Genomic DNA, 7500 nt, shown 5'->3' with positions numbered 1-7500 from the left:
TCAAACTGATGATTGAAGCAGATCATTGATATTGTCTTTAAACATACTTCACCTCAGATTGAAGTCATAATCCTGTTTCAAATACAAACCGACTGATTCCTACTGCTGCTTTAATTTACAAAAGTCGGTTTGATTACAAGTAATGGAAGAATTTGGATATGTAGTAGAAGTAGTATACTGACAAAAAATACCTCAGTGTCCTTTTGTCGCTGCTCATTTGCTGATCCAGGCTACACGGGGCTGGGGAGCTCACTTGTTGGTTACACCTATCTTGCACTCGTATATTAGTGAAGGAGAGGAAACCAGGAAATGTGTGCACAGAGTGGAGTTGAGCAATAGGGAGGGGTTACCATGCTGCCCTCACTCATGTGATGAATTATCTTAAAGGGACAGTGTGAGTTTGTCAGTCTGAGTTTTATCATACAGTTAAGATTAAAAGACAACATTGAACAACCACATGATGTTTTTAAATAACTTACAGCTCACAATAGTTGAAGCAAACATTGAAAAGCTTCATGTTTGGTTTCCTCTGAAATCTACAGTTTCATAGAGCTGTTTTGTATAACTGAAAAAAGTTTTCTTGTGCTTTAAAGGAGAAGACAACACAGACAGTGTACAAACAAACAACAACATACAGATTCTTAAAAGACGTAGTACTGCAATAGAGAGGTTAGACTTTGGAGAATTCATACAAAAGTACAATAAAATAGTACGCAGAAGTTTAAATTTGTGTTTCATCTGTGTATGTTTTACCAAGTGTTGTAGTCAAGACCACATAAACTGAAACCAAGACATACCTGAAATCAGAGTGCTCAGAGACCGAGACAAGACCAAGGCAGGGCGAGACTGAGATAAGACCAAGACCATAAATATAAATAAAACAATCATCATCTTGTGTGCAGGGGGCGTGTCACTCACTTAAACTGTAACACCCAGAAGGTTTCAGCAGTAACCGGGGGATATAAATCAAATCATGAATTGAAGTTTTTTTTATTCTTTTAGAAAGGGGCGTTTACCTTCTTATCACAGTAATGACGTGGATAAATAGCCCATCAGTGGTAGTCTTGATTGGTAATGCTTTAAAATCCGAGACCGAGATGAGGCCGAGTAAAAATGCTTTAGATTACGAGACGAGGCCGAGACCTTTAAAAGACCCAGACTGATTTTAAGTACTGCAACTCTACAGTTTACCCACTTTCACTTCTTTATCAGGCTCAAGTACGTAGGCTCAGGACTGGTGAAATCAAAGTTTGTAGTTATGTTTCAACAGTGAATAAAATATACAAAGCATTCATTATCAGGTATGTTCATATTCTGGCTGAGGCTGGTTAAGTGTCCCTTCTCAGGTCAGTGGTTACACTAATGTGGGAAGGCAGCTTGAAGTGAGCACCTGCAATACAGGGCTGTCAAAATCTGAGAAACCACAGGGAGGCGTCAGAGTGCCACTGAACATCACCACCTTAAGGAAATGTGTCAATACATCGTTTTAAAAGTGATCTTTGAATAAATGGTTTAGATGTTTGAATTTCGACCCAATAATAGTTAGTGAAGACTGGTTTAATCAAACTTTGTGGTAATGATGCAACAGTGAATACAAATATCTCAACTAGAGACGTTTGGATTTTTGACTGATATACTCTGCAGTCATTATCAGGTTATTTATTAAGTCTGGCCGAGGCTCGTTAGTTTTAAACTGCAAAATGGCCGTTCTTTTTTTAAGTACAATAGAGTGACACCTAAACAGTCAAATAAGGAGAATGGTATTGGCTGAAACAGTGGATACTTTTATGAATGAGATACATTTCTAATGTGCAGCTATAAGTCCGACCTTTTAGAAGACTAACATCCCACCAATAAACGATCAATCGTTTGGATCCAATCAGTAAAAGTCTTTAAAACAAGACATCTTCTATCATTTTACTCTCCACTGAAAGTCTGTTTCAAAAGATAGGTCTTACGTTGTTTTAAATTTTATTATTCATAGACTTTGTTACTTTGATTTTCAGATGCGCTGTCTTCCACATATCAGGAGCATAAAAACATATTCCTCATCACTTTTTTTTGTCTGATAATATTTCCTGCAGCCTTCAGCCTCTGTGCTTTCTGATTAGTATTGTGTTATGATGTTTTTAGATTATGATAATTCATGTTTTAAGATACCTCATTGTACATATTTCTATCAATTGGGTAGATGGTTAGCGATACAGCACAGATAAGAGAACAAAAGTCATCACTAGCACTGACAGCCTTCATGACTTAAAGGTCACATATTCTCCTCCTCTTCAACATGTTTAAATAAGTCTCAGAGCTCCACAAAACATGTCTGTGAAGTTTCTTGTTCTAAATCCACTCTGATCCTGTATTTGATCATGCCTATAAACCCCTCTATTTCAGCCCTGCTCAGAACAGGCTGTGTGTGTACGTGCGAGGGTGAAAGGTTAACAGAATGCCTGAGATCCATGTCTGCTGTGGTGCAAGGAAAACGAGAGGGACTGGTCAGAGGAATGTCCTACGTCCACATATGATATTGAAATCAAGAAATTTGGCTTTACTGGTTTCGTCAAAGTACCGTAGTATGCGAGTGCAGTGAAGAAAAGTATAATCAGCTTTCTGTAGAAACATGGAAAAAAAACATAGATGTTAACACATTGTCCCCTAATGACTTACAGAACTCAGCAGAGTCTCCAGGAGTCCAGTTAAACCCCTGTCCAGCTTGTAGAGGCTGGACAGAGAGGCGTCAGAGTTCCACTGAACTTCACCACCATTGGAAGAGGTGTTTTCACATACTGGTGGTTCACATACTGGATTAAATACATTGACCTGACCTTTATTCCTTGTTTTTGTCTATCAGATGGTCAAACCGATGATTGAAGCAGATCATTGATGTTGTCTTTAGACGTACTTCACCTCAGATTGAAGTCATAATCCTGTTTCAAATACAAACCTACTGATTCCTACTGCTGCTTTAATTTACAAAGCCTCCCCTTGCAAAAGTCGGTTTGATTACAAGTAATGAAAGAATTTTGATATGTAGTAGTAGTAGTAGTAGTAGTAGTAGTAGTAGTAGTAGTAGTAGTAGTACAACAATCAAAAATAGTTTTAAAAAACCTCACACTAACAGTTAAATGTTATCAGACCAATCCCTCACCAGGTACTAGCTGTAAACATAATTCCCATTCCAACAAAGTATTTGATTTGACCATGCAGCAACCAGTGTAGTGTTGAAAAATGAGGCCAATGTGGAAGTGCAAAATCCTGCAGTTCATCGAGTGTCCACTAGAGGCTGGCTCCACCAGAACACCGGAATTCACATTCTCACAACACATGCAAATAAAAAACTGTTTTTACAGCATAAATAAACATGTTAACAGCCTGGATTAGTTGTTGTCCACATGGGCACACACTGTACGGAGAGTGTATTTTTCTACAACAAATCCGATTTGAGGAACGATACGTGTTAACCATATTTAGCCAAGTAGCTGACATGATTGACAGGTGGGCGCGGTGTGAACGGTTCATCAAGAGCCTTAAAACCCGCCTCAGCTCCAGCTCTCAGTCTAGAAAGTTAGACTGAGACAGGATTTCGAGCATGGTGGCTGCTGCTGATGAGCCTCAGGAGCCCCTGCTGTAACAGATGGGTGACATCACTCAGGCTTCATCCATTAATATTTACAGTTTATGTTTCATACATATAATCCTCCTACAGTTAAATAAAAAGCTAATTAGCTAGCTTATCTTTTAATAGTTTTACCGGTCACTTTTAGAAGAGAAAATGACTTTCAGATGATTGTTTCTTAATTCTTGGCTTGCTGATGAGCTTTATGTCTGACATGTTTTTTTGTTGTTGCCTCCCTTCGTAAACAGCCAGTGACTACACCATGTATCCGTTCTCAACCCAAAATGGAAAAGACTTCCAGAATCTTCTCTCGGTCTATCTGGATGCAGCTTTCTTCCCGTGTTTACGAGAGCAGGATTTCTGGTGAGTGGTGACTGCTGCTTCTCATATTTGTTTCATGTTTGTATTTATTTGACTTGATAGCATTGTAGCAAAAGTCAACTTTTAAATATTCAGTGAAGATTTTGTCTTTATAGTCAGCTGTTAACTCTGTTAGTTGGACTGTTTGTCCTGAGGCTGGCTTCACACTAGGGGAGTTTAGGCCTGATTTTGGGCCTTTTATTTGTCCAAATAATCTTCAAGTGTGTGGTGTCAATATGATTATTTTACAGCTCCTGATCGAGTCAGAGCCTCCCCGATCTGGAATCCTAAATACAAAAACATGTTTGATATTTACCATTCCAGATCGGGCTGCCTCCGACTGAATACCTGCAGTAGCCAAAAAGAGAGCGAAGAGAGCATCACTTTTACAGCTCACAAACATGCCAGTGAACACAAACATAACTGTGCCCTGAGCCAAGAGGAATATAGAAAAAGAAGAGCAGCTTGAGTAACAACATGAGTGGCTTTTTAATGTCTCGACTGTCTTCCATATTTGTTTTTCTTCTGAAGTCACGTTTGATCACACGAGTTTCTGTGAGATCTCGTGTCTGTGGGATCACCACTGTGAACTCGTTTCTACAAACTGCAGGTGTGTGGTCTCACAGTCGGGTCAAATCGTCTAGTGTGTGCAGTCGGAGGATTATAATGTTTAGAATCATTTAGCTGTCCTCATGTCTTTGGTCTCCCACGTTTTTTAAATAGGTTAAGATCTGAATATTGTCGAGTGTGTAGCCAGCCTAAAAGAGTCCAAGACCTTTCTGATATCACTTGTTTGAAACAGTCGCTGATGAAATCTGCTCTTCACTAGTTCATTTCTGTTTGTGTTGATTTTGCAGGCAGGAGGGCTGGAGGCTGGAGAATGAAAACCCAACAGATCCCAACTCCCCTCTGGTCTTTAAAGGAGTGGTGTTCAATGAAATGAAAGGGGCGTTTGTAAGTCTACACTTTCAAAGTCACCTTTCTACACGTAGATACAATATAGTAAAGTGTTCTTTTAAATAGCTTCAGCAGGACATCGATGAAGCTAAACTGTCAGTGTTCTCGGCTGTAGACTCGCCTGTGGCCCCCGCGGACAAAGGTGAGGAACGACTGAGTGATCCCTCCAGCTGCTGTCAGGATGCCTCACCTGATCCTCCTCCAATCAGATCTCTGGAGCTTTAACATCTCAGTACATCACTGACAACTTCAACATTAGAAGTCTTTAATGGAGGTTAAAAGCTTTTAAAGGATTAATGAATAAAATGATGAGTAAAAAGTTGAATTATAAGCAAGTTCAGATATGAAGAGATCTTCATTAGTTTTATTAACTTAGTCTCCGTCTCTGTTGTAAAGCCGTCACTGTCTCCACTTTATCTCTTAGCCGTCTGGTTTGTTCACTCTGTGTTTGTGTTGCAGGAATGGGTCGCTTCCTCAGCGGAGTCACCGATGAGATGAAGCAGAATCACAGAGAAAGACTTTTTGCTGTCACTCACCAAAGTCTGGTGGAAGTGGCTGAAAGGTACAAACTTTATGTCCCCTTACATAACTCAGAAATGAAGAGAATGAGAAGCTAAAAGAAAAAACAGACTGACAAACTGTTCCCGTTTATTCCCACATCAAGTGTTAACTCGTGTCTTGTTTTCCCCCTCGCTGCAGATACCTCGGCGTCGGTCAGAGGACTTGTGGAGTTGCTATCTTGGGTCCAGAGAACGAGGCGATTAAAAAAGATCCCTCATGGATTGTAAAATAATCCAGTCTGTAGGTAACTTGTGATTTAAATACTCAACTGGACTTCTGGAGAATCACAGCTGCACGACTTCTTCTGTACTGAATGCTGAAAGTCTACGGTTAGGATTTTTTATTAAAGAGTCAAAAAGCTGAAGCGCACAATATCAAGAGGAGGACTGAGAGCTGCTGTCATGGTTCAGATACGTCTTCATTCTGTATATATTTAATGAAATATATGATCATGTTGGAATACACTATGTGAGTGAGCTCTTCTTTTTGGGATCATTGTTAAAGTATCATCAAGAGATATATCATTTATATAAACTTCAATCAGGTGTTTTTGTTTTTTTCTGCAGGATACAAATGACTTTCTTCATCTGTGGTTTACTCTGGGAAACTCAGAGCAGAGGAAGAACATCAGAGCCATTCTGTCTAATTCAAACAACAAACTGAGTCATGTGCAAACACTCAGTCAGGTCATGTTGGTCTTTGTGGGGGCGCAGGTAGTCTAGTGGTTTTTGTGCACGCCCCATGTATGGAGGCTGTGGTCCTATTTTCCACAATTTTCACATTTTCATTGGTTCCTCAGTTAGGAAGTGATTGAACATGAATTATGATCTTAATATGTTTCCCTCAGTACGACTCTTATGAGGTAGAAGTAAACAAAAGCATATCAAGATCATAACTCATATTCAACAACTTCCTAACTCTCTATCAATGAGCTGTAATCAGGAAGGTAATGAGAACAAACTCTTAGATAATGACCTGTTAACTATAGACTATGGTCATGTAGATAAGGTACTAATAAGTGCTTAATAATGATCAATAAGCAGCCAGTATGCTACTAGTTAGCATGCTAATAAGCTGCTAGTTAATGTTGAATATTATGACCTTAAATTGAAGTTTTAACAATTATTTTTCAAGTCTTTGAACACCACAGGTGAAATCAATTTCCCTCCATTTTATCGGGTTTGAAGCACAAATCAACAGATTTAAAACTCAGGGTGAATAAAACCAAAGAATTGCTGCAGGTCAACACATCTGGTGAGATGATTGAGTTTTTTAAATCAGACACTCTAACCTCAGTTCCCTTTTCTAAAATCCTAATTTACTGATAAATAAAACAGAGTCACACGTCTTTGCACACAATAAATGCTTTATTACTCTGACAGGACGGTCACATCTCACTGCCGGAACATGAAGGTAAAATGTTGCTCCACTTCCAAAACTACAGCAACAGCAGGACCCTACTCACAAACACCACTATAGAGATGTCACACACACACACACACACACACACACACACACACACACACACACACACACACACACACACACACACACACACACACACACACACAGAAAGCCCAGAGTGGATAGAAACAACAAAGGCAATAATAATTTAAGGGATTTTTTAACATTGATATCATTAAAAAAATAGTCACCATTGTAGGCTCTAGGGTCACCGAAATATTTCATCACACATAAAGTAAATCATGCTTAACGCTTTTATATTATGTGTGCTGTGAGTTTGATGGCACTACAACATGTTATAGTATAGATATTACATATTTTATTACATATTTAATGATAAAAAATCACTAAAATTACATTTATGCACATTTTACCAAACTAAGAGTTGTAGTATAATCAAGAGAAGATGGTTTATGTGTGCTGTGAGTTTGATGGCACTACAACATGTTATAGTATAGTTATTACATATTTAATTACCATATTTAATGATAAAAAAATCACTAAAATTACATGAAAGCCCTTTATCCAAAGCAACGTGATGT

Source organism: Labrus bergylta, chromosome 4 (genome assembly GCF_963930695.1).
Source record: "Labrus bergylta chromosome 4, fLabBer1.1, whole genome shotgun sequence".
Classification (NCBI taxonomy): Eukaryota; Metazoa; Chordata; class Actinopteri; order Labriformes; family Labridae; genus Labrus; species Labrus bergylta.
The sequence above is the reverse complement of the archived record's forward strand: the minus strand, read 5'-3'. Positions refer to the sequence as shown.